General features: G+C 37.4%; 1 protein-coding gene and 1 non-coding gene across 2 annotated transcripts in view; one reads left to right on the top strand and one right to left on the bottom strand.

The window, feature by feature from the left end:
* Positions 1-13,680, bottom strand: part of FAM120C (family with sequence similarity 120 member C) — a 196,608-nt gene that overhangs the window by 60,713 nt on the left and 122,215 nt on the right. The gene's annotated exons all lie outside the window — the stretch shown is intronic.
* On the top strand, positions 4,233-4,339 carry LOC111764982 (U6 spliceosomal RNA). Its single transcript, XR_002797453.1, has one exon. It is a non-coding gene; the product is annotated as a U6 spliceosomal RNA (small nuclear RNA).

Genomic DNA, 13,680 nt, shown 5'->3' on the forward strand with positions numbered 1-13,680 from the left:
TACCATCCCTAACCCCTGGCAACCACTAATCTGTTCTCCATTTACAACTTTGTCATTTTGAGAATGCTATATAAATGGAATTATTACAGCATATGATCTTTTTAAAAAATTTTTTTATTTTTAGCATGTGAACTTTTGAGACTGGCATTTTTCATTCAGGTTGTTGTAGGTAACAATAATCTGTACCTTTTTATTGTTAAATAGTATTCCATGGTATGTGTTTTAGTTTCCTAGACTGATTTAAGCAAATACCATGAAATGGGTTGAGTTAAACAATGGGAACTTATTCACTAATGGTTTTGAAGCTAGGAAAATATCCAAATCAAGGAATTAATGTTTTCTTCACAAAGACTGGCTGCTGGTGATCCTTGGCTCCTCTATCACATGATGAGACACATGGCGGCATCTGCTTGTCTCTCCCTTCTATTCTGGATTTCATTAATTAAGCTTCTTGATTCCATAGCTTTCTCTCTCTTTGTCTGAATTTCATTCTCTTATAAAGGACTCCAATAATAGGATTAAGATCCATTCTGACTGACTTGGGTCACACCTTATATGAAGTAGCCTAATCTACTTACAATGGATTAATACCCATACAAATGGATTAACTTTAAGAACACATTTTTCTGGAGTACACAGAGTTTCATACAATCACAGTATGGATTTACCAGTTTATTTAACCCATTAAAGTTTTCCAGTTTGGGGCTATTACAAATAAAGCTGCTATAAATATTCATGTACAGGTTCCTACCTGAAAATAAGTCTTTGTTTTTCTGGGATAAATGCCCAGGAGTGTTAACTACTGGGTCATATGGTAAGCACATTTTTAGTTTGAAAGGAATTGCAAATTATTTTCCAGAGTGGATATACCATTTTACATTCCCACCAACCATTTACGAGTGACCCAGTTTCACCACATCCTCTCCAACATGAGGTATTATAACTATCACTCCTTTTAATCATTCTGATACATGTGATACATGTGTAGTAATATCTAATTGTGGTTTTAATTTGCATTTCTCTAATAGTTAATGATACTTAAAATCTTTTCAAGTGTTTATTTGCCATCTGTATATTTTCTGTGAAATGTCTGTGTATTTTTGGGCCCATTTCTGATTGGACTGTTTTTTAAATGTTCAGTTCTGAGTGTTCTATATATAATCGAGCCACTAGTCTAGCTTTGTGGTACTTGTTTGCCTATGGATACCCAGTTGCTCCAGTGCCATTTGTTTAAAGACTATTATTCTTCCTCCTATGAAGTGCTTTTGCAGCTTTGTCAAAAATCGGTTGGCCATACTTGTGTGGGGCTATTTCTGGGTTCTCCATTCTGTTCCATCGATCTATGTATCTAGCCTTCTGCCAGTACTGCACAGTGTTGATTACTGAAGCTACATAATAAATCTTGTAATCAGGTTGAGTGATTGCTCCCAATTAATTATTGTTTTCAAACTTGTTAGCTATTCTAGTTCTTCTGCCTTTCTATGTATTGTTGTCTAGAAGGACTCCTATGACAAATACCAGAAATTGGTTGATTTAAGGAACAGGAATTTACTATCTCACAGATTTGGAGGCTCGAAGTCCAACAACATCAAGCTATCACCAGGCCATGCTTGCTCCTGTAGTTAGCAGCATTCTGGTATGGCTTGGCATTTTTTGGCTTGTAGATGTATTTCTGCCTCTGTCACACAGCAATCACTCTTTCCTTTTCTGACTTCTTTTAATTTACTGTATTGAATTTCCTCTGTTTATATGGACTTCAGCCATATTAGATAAAGACCCATCCCAATTCAATTGGGCCCTATCCAAATAGGATCTTTGAAGGTCCTATTTACAAATGAATTCAGACCCATAGGTCCAGGGATTAGAACTTGAACATGTCTTTGTAGGGGCATGTGTCAATCTACCATACCACATAAATATTAGAATAATCTTGTCTGTATCTACAAAATTCTTGTTGGGATCTGGATAGGAATTGAGTTAAACCTGCATGTCAAAGAGAGGAGAACTGACATCTTTACTATGTTGAGTCTTCAGTATATCTCTTCATTTATTTTGATCTTCTTTGATTTCTCTCATCAGCATTTTTATAGTTTTCAGCATACAAGTCCTGTACATGTTTTGTTAGATTTACTTACAGGTACCTTCTTTTATTGAGAAATTTTAAATGGTATTGTATTTTAAACTTTGGTTTCCATATGTTCATTATTTGCATATAAAAATATAATAGTTCTTTGTATGTTGATTTTTATATCCTGGGACCTTGCCAAACTCAAGTTATTTCTAGGAGTTTTTTGTAGGTTCCTTGGGATTTTCTACATAAACTATCATGCTTTCTGTAAAGAGGGAGAGTTTTATTTCTTCCTTTCTGATCTGTATGCTTTTCTTTTGTTTTCTTGTTTTATTGAGCTGACCAGCACTGCCAGTACTATGTTGAATAGCAGTGCTAAAAATGAATATTCTGGCCTTGTTTCATAGGAGAAAAACATTCATTCTTTCACCATTAATAGAAGGTTAGCTGTAGGTTTTGTGTAGATGTTCTTTATCAAGAGGAGGAAATTCATCTCTAATCCTAGTTTTCTGAGACTGTTTATCATGAATGGTTATTGAATTTTGTGAAATGCTTTTTCTGCATCCATTGATAGGATCATGTGATTTTTCTTCCTTAGCCTGTTTATATGATAGATGGCATTTTTCAAATATTGTATCATCCTTGCATCCCTGGAATAAACACTTCTAACTTCTTGGTTGTGGTGTATAATTTGTTTTATGTATTGCCGAATTCTACTGGCTGTTAATAATTTCTGCACCTTGTGAGACTGATATAAAGGAAGTGGCCACCAGAGGTTCTGAGGGGAGGGAGAGGAAAGAATATGTGTAACATGGGGCATTTTTTGGACATTGGAATTGTCACATGACATTGCAATGATGGATATAGACTATTATACATTTTGTTAAAACCTGTAAAATTGTGCAATGCAAAATGTAAACTATAAATTTAGCTGACTTCTGGGAAGATGGTGGACTAGAAAGACATGGGACTCTCTTCTCTTTCAGAAAAATAGCTAGAGGACAGGCTGAACTGGCCTGGAAGAAATCTTCTATGGTTTAGGATACCACCCAAAAGAGAGGGGGACAAAGGAATATAATCATGAGAGCAAAAAACTGTGAGTTGAAACAAACACCTGCTACTGCTGGCACCCTCCCCCACACTAAAGCACTTGAATTCCCAGGTCTCTGCGCTGGCTACAAGCAAAGGGGGTTCCAGGGATCCACCTCCCCAGGAAAGGGGAGGAAGAGGGACACAGCCTAAGGCTGACTCAGTTTTTGACCTACAAATTTGGTCTGCTGTGTCCCATCAGCCCTTCCAGGTGGGGTAGGGCCACACCATTGTTTGCATTGGGAGCCTGCTGAGGGCTAAGGAGATCCGACACTCTCAATCTCCCTCTCTACTGACTGGAACTGATTATTGAAGACACAGAGGGAAGTGGAATTATTTCTGACTGGGAAAAGGGAGAGAGCTGCCAGCGAAGGCTAGAGAACTGTCTCTGAGAACGTTTGAATTACAAGGCTCTTGGCCTCCAGGCAGGAACCTATACCACACTGATCCCATTCACGTTGCATCAAACACACTGACCCTGCATTGAACTGAGGCTGTCAAAGTGCGCCATCTGCTGGCAGACGAAGGAAGTGCACATGAGTAAATTAAAAGTAAATAAATAAGAGAGATTTGTCTGGTCTTTGAGCCTCCTACCCAAGGTGCTTGAAAGTAGGTCTGCAACCCATTACTGGGTCCAGATTCCAGATCTGAGAAACTAACAGGGATAATCCTAATGATCCAGGTTGAAACAAGAATCAAAGAACAGCAGTAACACAAAGCTTCCTGCCACTATATCCCCATGAAAGATAAAAATTGAGCATCTGAGGAAACTACCATCCTAATAAGATGCCTAGAAATAAGCAAAAAATTATGATTCATACTAAGAACATGTAAGACATGACCCACAAAAAGGAATATATCAAAGCCCCAGAAGAGATGCAGGATTTGAGACAACTAATTAATGAGATGCATGCAAATTTCCAAAATCAAATCAATGAGTTGAAAGACAATATGGATAAAGAGATAGATAACATCAAGAAGACACTGAACAAGCAAAACGAAGATGTGAAATCCTGAATAGAAAACTAACACAGGAATGAAAGACGCAATAGGTGAGATTAAAAACACATTAGAGGTGCTCACTTTGGTAGCACATATACTAAAATTGGAACGATACAGAGAAGACTAGCATGGCCCCTGCGCAAGGATGACATACAAATTCATGAAGCGTTCCGTATTTTTAAGAAGGAAAGAGGACCCTTATCTCACACCTTACCCAAAAATTAATTAAAAATGGATAAAAAACCTAAAAATGAAAGCAAGAACCATAAATTTTTAGAAGAAATTGTAGGAAAATACCTTCAAGACCTGGTGGTAGGTGGTGGATTCTTAAAGGAGAGAAGAGGTAGACTGAGATGGACTACTGATGTTTAATGTATGTAGAAGTTTTAATTAGCTTTACTGTTAAAGTGTAGAAATGTATAAAGTGGATGGGAACACATAGTAACAGCTATTTTATTTTATTTTTTTAAAGATTTATTTATTTCCCTCCCCTCCCCCCCCAGTTGTCTGCTCTCTGTGTCCATTTGCTGTGTATTCTTCTGTGTCTGCTTGTATTCTTGTCAGTGGCACCGGGAATCTACGTCTCTTTTTGTTGTATCATCTTGCTGTGTCAGCTCTCCATGTCTGCAGCCCCACTCCTGGGCAGGCTGCACTTTTTTTATTCTGGGCAGCTCTCCTTACAGGACACACTCCTTGTGCGTGGGGCTCCCCTACGTGGGAGACACCCCTGTATGGCATGGCACTCCTTGCATGCATCAGCACTGCATGTGGGCCAGCTCACCACACAGGTCAGGAGGCCCTGGGTTTGAACCTTAGACTTCCCATATGGTAGGTGGATGCTCTATCTATTGAGCCAAATCCACTTCCCAATGGCTGGTTTATAAATGGGAATTTGACTGAAAATGGTAGTCTAGGTATGTCAATGCCAATTGACAGAATGCTAGAGAATTATCTAGGAACTGAATAGCACGGTAAACCAAGAGGTGGATGAGAATTGTGGCTGATGGTACAGATGCAAGAGTATCCTTTGCGAGGTAGAGCAAATGTTCATCACTACTGCAGAGTGTTGGGAATGTGGAGAAGCATGGGAAAAATACAGCTGGAGTGACCTATGGACTGTGGTTAGTAGTAATAACATAATATTCTTGCATCTATTTAAAGATGTACTGTGTTGATAATGAGGCAATCTGGAAAATGTGAGCCAAATGGATGCTGTGGACATGGTAACAATCAGATGATATTATCTTATCTGTAGCAAATGTTCCACCACAGTGTGGTGTATTGATGGAGGGGTTTTTGGGAATTCTGCACATGTGCATGATTGTTCTATAAGTTTACAACTTCTGTCATAAAAAATATTTTAAAAAATAATAATAAGGTGGGATGAGGGCAAAACACACCAAATGTAAGATAAGGATTATGATTAATAGTAAGATTTTGACAATATTCTTTCATAATTGGTAACAATGCAAGGTGTCGGTGGAGGGTTGATATTTGGGACCCCTGTATGATGCTGCATATTTGCTTTGTAAGTTCACAACTTTTATTATACATTTAATTGTTTATGCATGTTTATATATAAGTGATATAAAGATAATAATAGGTTTGGCTGGGGGAAAATACTTTGGTTAGTAATATTTTGACAATGCTCTTCACTCATTAGTTTAAAATGTTTAACAACAATGCAAGTTATTGGTGGTAGGGTGAGTTATGAGAGTCCTGTATGATGTTATATAGGTTTGTTTTGTAAGTTCGCAACTATTATCATATACTTATTGTTTATGTATGTTTATGTATGAGTGATATACTTCAATAAATTAATTAAGAAAAACATATTAGAGGCATACAAGAGCAGATGCAAAATGATAAAAGAAAGAATAAGCAATACTGAAGACAGAATAGCCGAAATTGAAGAGAAGAAAGAACAGGGAGAGAAAAGAATAGAAATAATTGAGCAAGGGCTCAGGGTGTTGAATGACAACATGAAACACAAAAACATACATCATAGGAGTTTTAGAAGGAGAAGAGAAGGGAAAAGGGGCCAAAAGAGTATTTGAAGAAATAATAGCTGAAAATTTCCCAACTCTCATGAAAGAAATGAACTTACATGTCCAAGAATTGCAGTGTAACCCAATCAGAATAAATCCAAAGAGACCCACTCCAAGACACATACTACTCAGAATGTCAAATGTCAAAGATAAAGAAAAAATTCTGAGATCAGCAGGGAGAAGCAAACCATCACATACAAGGGACACCCGTAAGACTCTGCGCAGATTTCTCATCAGAAACCATGTAGGTGAGAAAACAGTGGTATGATACAATTAGGATAGTGAAGGAAAAAAACCTGCCAGCTGAGAATTCTTTATCCAGAATGATTATCCTTCAAATATGAAGGTGAGTATAAAATATTCACAAATAAAGAGAAACTAAAACAGTTCATAAAAAAGAATCCAACATTGTAGGAAATAGAAAAGGAAGCTTTAGAGCCTGAATGAAAAAGATAAGAGAGCGTGGCTTGGAGGTGAGCACAGAATAGAGAATAGCAGAAAGGACAACCAAAAGAGTAAAAAGAATCACAAAAATAAGATACAACGTATGAAAAACAAAGAATAAAGTGGTGGAAGTAAATAATGCACTTACAGTAATATCACTGAATGTGAATGGATTAAACTCTCCAAGCAAAAGATATAGGTGGACAGGATGGCTAACAAAACAAAACAAAACAAAACAAAACAAAACAAAACATGAGACATCCATATGCTGCCTAAAAAAGACTCACCTTAGACCCAGAGATACAAACCAGCTGAAAGTAAAAGGTTGGAAAAAGATACTCCATGCAAATAGTAACCAAAAAAAGAGCAGGGTTAGCTATACCAATATCAGACAAAACAGACTTTAAATGCAAAGAAGTTATAAGAGATACAGAAGGCTATTATATATTAATAAAAGGGACAATCCAGCAGGAAGATATAGAGTCATAAATATCTATGCAGCTAAGCAGGATATACCAAAATATATGAGACAAACTCGGGCAAACCTGAAGGGAGAAATAGACATCTTTACAATAATTGTTGGAGACTAAAACACACCATCACATCATTAGCTAGAACACATAGAAGATCAATAAGGAAACAGAGAACTTGAACAATATGATACGCCACTTAGACCTAACAGAATATACAGAATGTTGTATCCAAACTCAGCAGGTTATACATTTTTCTCAAGTGTCCATGCATCTTTCTCCAAGATAGACCACATGTTAGGGCACAATGCAGCTCTCGGTAAATATAAAAAGATTGAAATTGTGCAAAGTACCTTCTCAGATCATAAGGGAATGAAACTGGAAATAGATAATAGGAAAAAGGTAAACTCACCAATGTGTAGAGGATAAACAACATCCTCTTAAATGATCAGTGAGTCAAAGAAGAAATTACAAGTGAAATCAGTAAATATATTAAGACAAATGAAAATGAGAACAGAACTTATCAAAATTTACGGGATGCAGTGAAAGCAATCTTGAGAGGGAAATTTACAGCCCTAAATGCCTATATTAAAAAAGATGAGCAAAAATCAAGGATCTAACTGAACAACTGGGAACCGACAGAGTCTACAACTATAGAACAGGAAACCAATTCCAAACCAAGCAGAAGGAAGGCAATAATGAAGCTTACAGCAGAAACAAATGAAATTGAGAGCAAAAAAACAATAGAGAAAATCAAAACCAAAAGCTGGTTTGTTGAGAAGATCAATAAAATTGATAAACCCCTAGCTAGACTAACAAAGATAAAAAGAGGAGATGCAAATAAATACAATAAAAAATGAAAGGGGGGAAGTTACAACTAATCCCACAGAAATAAAAAGGACCATAAGAGGATGTGGCCACTTTCTAAGCCAAACTCAGCATGTAATTGCATTACTTTCCCCCCAATGTGGGACATGACTCCCAGGGATGAGCCTTCCTTGTGCCGAGGAATTACTACCAAGCACCAGCTGGTGATGCAACTAGAAAAAGACCTTGAATAAAAGGGGGAAATGGTAAAGACAAATGAGTTTATATGGCTGAGAGACTTCAAAATAAGTTGGGAGGTCATCAGAGGTGTCGCGCTTATGCATGTCTCAGCAGGATTTCAGAGACAGCTAAAGTAGATACAACCCTAGGCGCTGGTGCTCCTGAGGGTTATAGAGATACCCAGGTCCTACGGTCATGAAAAGATGACTCTGGATTTCAGTGCCTTGCCAGTGGGCCCTACTTTGAAATTTGTGCTCCTGAGTATGATGGAGTTGGATTCAGAAGTGATATCTCTATGTATGCCTCTTCTGTGACTTTTACTGAACCTGTGGTTGGCGCTGGGGTTGGTATATCCTCAGGAGACTTGATTCTCTGGACTGTCCATGTGCCAGCTGGGCCCTGAGCCTCAGAAGAGTTGTAAAACTTACTCTCCGGTTCGTTGGACTTACCCAGGTCAGCTAACAGGGAGGTAAGGGTGGTCAAACACCACACCAGGGAACCGACAGAGTCTACAACTGCAAGCAGGAGAATCACATCCATCAGCCATGTGGGATCTAAGCCCTCTCTCGATTTAGAGGTGGAGTGGACATCACCATCCCAGGGTCCTCAGGATGGAGGAATAAAATACGGATTAGAGTGGACTTACTGGTATTCTATTATAGAACAATTGTGACTCTAGCAATGGAATAAATTGTATCATTGATACATAGAGACAGTGGGCATGGGAGTTGCTGAGGGCCGGGAGAGGGAAAAAGAGGTGTGATATTGGGGCATTTTTGGGACTTGGAGTTGTCCTGAATGATAATGCAGGGATAGATGCAGGGCATTATATATCCTGCCATAACCCACTGAATGGACTTGGGGAGAGTGTAAACTACAATGTCAACTATAATTCATGCGGTGCAGCAGTGTTCCAAAATCTATTCATCAAATACAATGAATGTGCCACTCTGATGGAAAGAGTTGTTGATGTGGCAGCAGTGGGGGGTGGGGAGTGGGGTATATGGGAACTTTGTATATATATATATATTTTTAAAGATTCCTACTCTTTTTTTTTTTAAAGATTTATTTGTTTATTGAATTCCCCCCCTCCCCCGGTTGTCTGTTCTCTGTGTCTCTTTGCTTCGTCTTGTTTCTTTGTCTGCTTCTGTTGTCGTCAGCGGCACGGAAGTGTGGGTGGTGCCATTCCTGGGCAGGCTGCACTTTCTTTCGCGCTGGGCGGCACTCCTTACGGAGTGCACTCCTTGCGTGTGGGGCTCCCCTACGTGGGGATACTCCTGCGTGGCAGGGCAGTCCTTGCGCGCATCAGCACTGTGCATGGGCCAGCTCCACACGGGTCAAGGAGGCCCGGGGTTTGAACCGCGGACCTCCCATGTGGTAGACGGACGCCCTAACCACTGGGCCAAGTCCGTTTCCCTATATATTTTTTAATGTAACAGTTTGTGTGATCTATATATCTTTTTAAAAAAGACAACAAAAATAAATGAATTTTTTAAAAAAAGAAGAGAGTGTGAGAGGAATTTCACTGCCTGACTTTGAAATGTATTACAAGACTACAGCGGTCAAAACAGCCTGATACTGGCATAAAGGTAGATACATTGATCAGTGGAATAGAATTGAAAGTCCAGAAATAAACCCTCACCTCTACAGTCAACTGGTTTTTGACAAGCCTACCAAGTCCATGTTAATGGGACTAAACAGTCTCTTCAACAAATGCTGCCGGGAGAACTGGATTTCTATAACCAGAAGAATGAAAGAGGACGCCTATCTTACTCTCCAAACAAGAATTAGCTCAAAATGGATAAGAGCCCTAAATAAAAAGCCAGGACCATAAAACTACTAGAAGAAAATGTAGGCAAACATCTTAAAGACCTTGTGGTAGGTGGTGGTTTCTTAGACCTCACATCCAAAATACATGTAACAAAAGAAAAAAATATACAAATGTGATCTCGAAATTCAATACTTTTGCACCTCACAGGACTTTGTCAAAAGTGTGAAAAGGCAGCTGGCTCAATGAGAGAAAATATTTGGAAATCACATGCCCAATAAGGGTTTAATATCCATGATATACAAAGAGATGCAACAACTCAACAATAAAAAGACAAATGACTCAACTTAAAAATGGGCCAAAGACCTGATCTTTTGTCCAAAGAAGAAATACTAATGGCAAAAAAATACATGAAAAAATGTTCATCATCACTAATGATTAGGGAAATACAAATCAAAACTACAATGAGATATCAATTCACACTTATTAGAATGGCCACTACTAAAAAGGCAGAGAAATACAAATATTGGCGAGGATGTGGAGAGATAGGAACACTTATTCACTGTTGATAGCAACATAGAATGGTACAGCCACTGTGCTGGACTGTTTGGCAGTTCCTAAAGAAGTTGAATATAGATTTGCCACATGACCCTGTAAAACCACTACTGGGTATATACCCAGAAGACCTGTGAGCAGAAACATGAACAGATATCTGCATAGCGATGTTTATAGCGGCATTATGCACGATTGCCAAAAGCTGGAAACAACCTAGGTATCCATCAACCAATGCATGGATAAACAAAATGTGGTATATTCATACAATGGACTGTTATGTAGCTCACAAAGCACATGACAACATGGATGAATCTGGAGCACACTTTGTTGAGTGAAGGAAGCCAGACATAAAAAGACAAATACTGTATGATTATGCTACTATGAACTAAATATATTGTGTAATATACTGTATGCTTCCATTTATATAAAATGTAAATATAAATCACTTTATAAAGATGAAATTAGATTAGTGGTTATGTAGACCTGGGGAAGGCATGCTAAGGGGTGTAGAGTTTTTCTTTTTTGGAGTAACAGAATGGTTCTAAAAATTTTTGTGGTGATGAATGCATAACATTGTGATTATACTAAAAGACATTGATTATTCATGTTGGAGAGAGTGTATGGTATGTGAATATATCTCAATAAAACTGCTTAATAAATAAATGAATAATTGTGCAAGAATAGCCAGAAATAGCAGCTATGTACAGCAGGGGAAACAGAGAGAGACTGAGAGGTGAAGAATTTTCTTGTTTATTTGCTTGGTTTTTTATTATTATTGAAATAATAAAAATGCTCTAATAATGATTGAAGTGATGAATGTATAAGTATATGATTATACCAAATACCATTGGTTGTACACTTGGGATGAATTGCAGGCTTTATTAATATTTATGAATAAAATTGATTATTTTTAAAAATGTAAACTAGACCATGGTTAGTAGCGATGCTTCAATATGTGTTCATTAATTGTAACAAATACGCCATACTAATGAAGTATGATGTTAATAGGGAAAAGTGTGGGAGGGGTAGGGGATGGGGTATATGGGAATCCCCCTATATTTTTGATGTAACATTTTTTCATAATCAAAATATTTTCCATAAATAAGACATTTCCATTAAACAAAAATAAATTCTGTACCTTTATTGATGTAGGATATTGGTCTATAGTGGTGTTTTTATGTAGTTTTAGTATCAGTGCAATACTGGCTTCATAGAATGAGTTGGGATGTATTCCATCATCTTCTATTTCCAGGAAAACATAGTGCAAAATTGATGTTAATTCCTTTTTAAACATTTGAAAGAATTCTCCAGTGATACCAGTTGAGCTAGCAGTTTTTTGGGGGAAGTTTTAAGTTTGATTTCATTTATATCTATAGGGCTACTCTAATTACCTATTTCATGTAGGGTGAGTTGTGGTACTTTATATTTCAAGAAGTTGGTCTATTTCATCTAAGTTACTGTCAAACTGATGTGGGTAGGGTTGTTTATAGTATTCCCATATAATCCTTTTAATGTCTGCCTGCTCTGTAGTGATGTTAGTAATTTGTATGTTCTCTCTTAATTTTTCTTTGCCAGTCCTGCTGGAGGTTTGCCAATTTTATTGTTCTTTTTAAAGAATCATGTTTTTGATTAATTTTTTTCTTTTACTTTTTTTTTTTTTGCTTAACATCAGGAATTTATTGGCTCATGGTTTCAGAGGTTGGAATGGCAAGCTTTGGGGTTCCTTGGCTTTTCTATCACATGGCAATGCAAATGGTGGCTTCTTCTCCTTTCCCATTGGGGTTCCGTTGGCTTCCATCTTCTTGCTTCACCTGTGCTTCTCTCTCCACTTGTCTTTCACTGTGTTTATAAAGGACTTCAATAATCTGGATTAAAGCCCAAACGTTACCTGATGTAACATCTTAAAGAAATCTTATTTAAAATGTGTCCATACCCTCCAGAATGTGGACCAAGACCAAGAACAATCCAAACTGGGCACACAATTCAATCCACTACACTAAACCAAATTTTACTGTCATCACTAAATTCTCTGAAATGTGTTGAAACTTGTTTTGTGGCCCAAACTGTGGTCAGTTTTCATAAATGACCCTATGTATTTAAAAAAAAAAGTGAGTTCTCCAGTTGTTAAATATAGTAGTTGCATTAGTCTTCTATTGCTGCATGACAAACTACCATAAATTTAACTTTTTAAAATGACACCCATTATTTTAACTTCATTTTTCTGGTTGTGGTCAGAAGTCCAAGCATGACATAACTAAGTTCTCTGATCAGGCTCTTAGAAGACTGAGACCAAGGTGTTATCGGGGCTGCAATCCCTTCTGGAGGCTCTGGGGAAAACCTGTTTCCAAGCTTATTCAAGTTGCCAGCCAAATTCAGTTCCTTCCAGTTGCAAGACTGAGATCTCCATTTCCTTGCTGGCTGTCAGCTGGGTGCCACTCAGCTTCTAGATTGTGCCCACACTCCTTGCCATGTGGTCCCCTCCATCTTCAAAGCCTGCATTAGAGAATCTCCCTTACAATGAATCCAATAATGTTTCTAATCCCTTTTTTAGAAAAGCCCAGTGTCATTTAAGGGCTTACCTGATTAGGTCAGGTCCACCCAGGATATTTTTCTTTTCTTAAATTCAACTGTGCCATATAACATAACTTAATCATGGGAGTGATATCCCATCATATTCAAAGTCCTAGGGGTTATACAGGATATGCACACCAGGGGTAAATGCAGGAATCTTAGGAAACATCTTAGAATCTATCTACAATGGTAGTTTGTGTGTCTTTAGATCAAGTTTGCTAATTGTTTGGTTGAAATCTTTTATAGCTTTAATTATTTTTTATATGCTTGATAAATCAATTACTGAGTGTTGTATTTAAAAGTATTTCGCTGTAATTCTGTTTCATTGATTTTTTTCTATTGTTTTCCTGTTTTCACTTTCATCGATTTCTGTTCTTATCCTTATTATTTCCTCTCCTTGGTTTGCTTTGAGTTTATTTTCCCCTCCTTTTCTTTTTTTTTTATGTAAAAGTTTAATTACTGATTAGAGACTCTTCCTTTTTTCTAATGTAAGCATTTAATACTATAAATTTCTCTCAGCAATAATTTAGCTGTATCCTCCAAATTTTAATACATTGTATTTAAATTTTCATTTAGTTCAATGTATTTTTCCTTGGGATTTCCTCTCTGACCCATTAA

The sequence above is a fragment of the Dasypus novemcinctus genome, chromosome X (assembly GCF_030445035.2).
Source record: "Dasypus novemcinctus isolate mDasNov1 chromosome X, mDasNov1.1.hap2, whole genome shotgun sequence".
Classification (NCBI taxonomy): domain Eukaryota; kingdom Metazoa; phylum Chordata; class Mammalia; order Cingulata; family Dasypodidae; genus Dasypus; species Dasypus novemcinctus.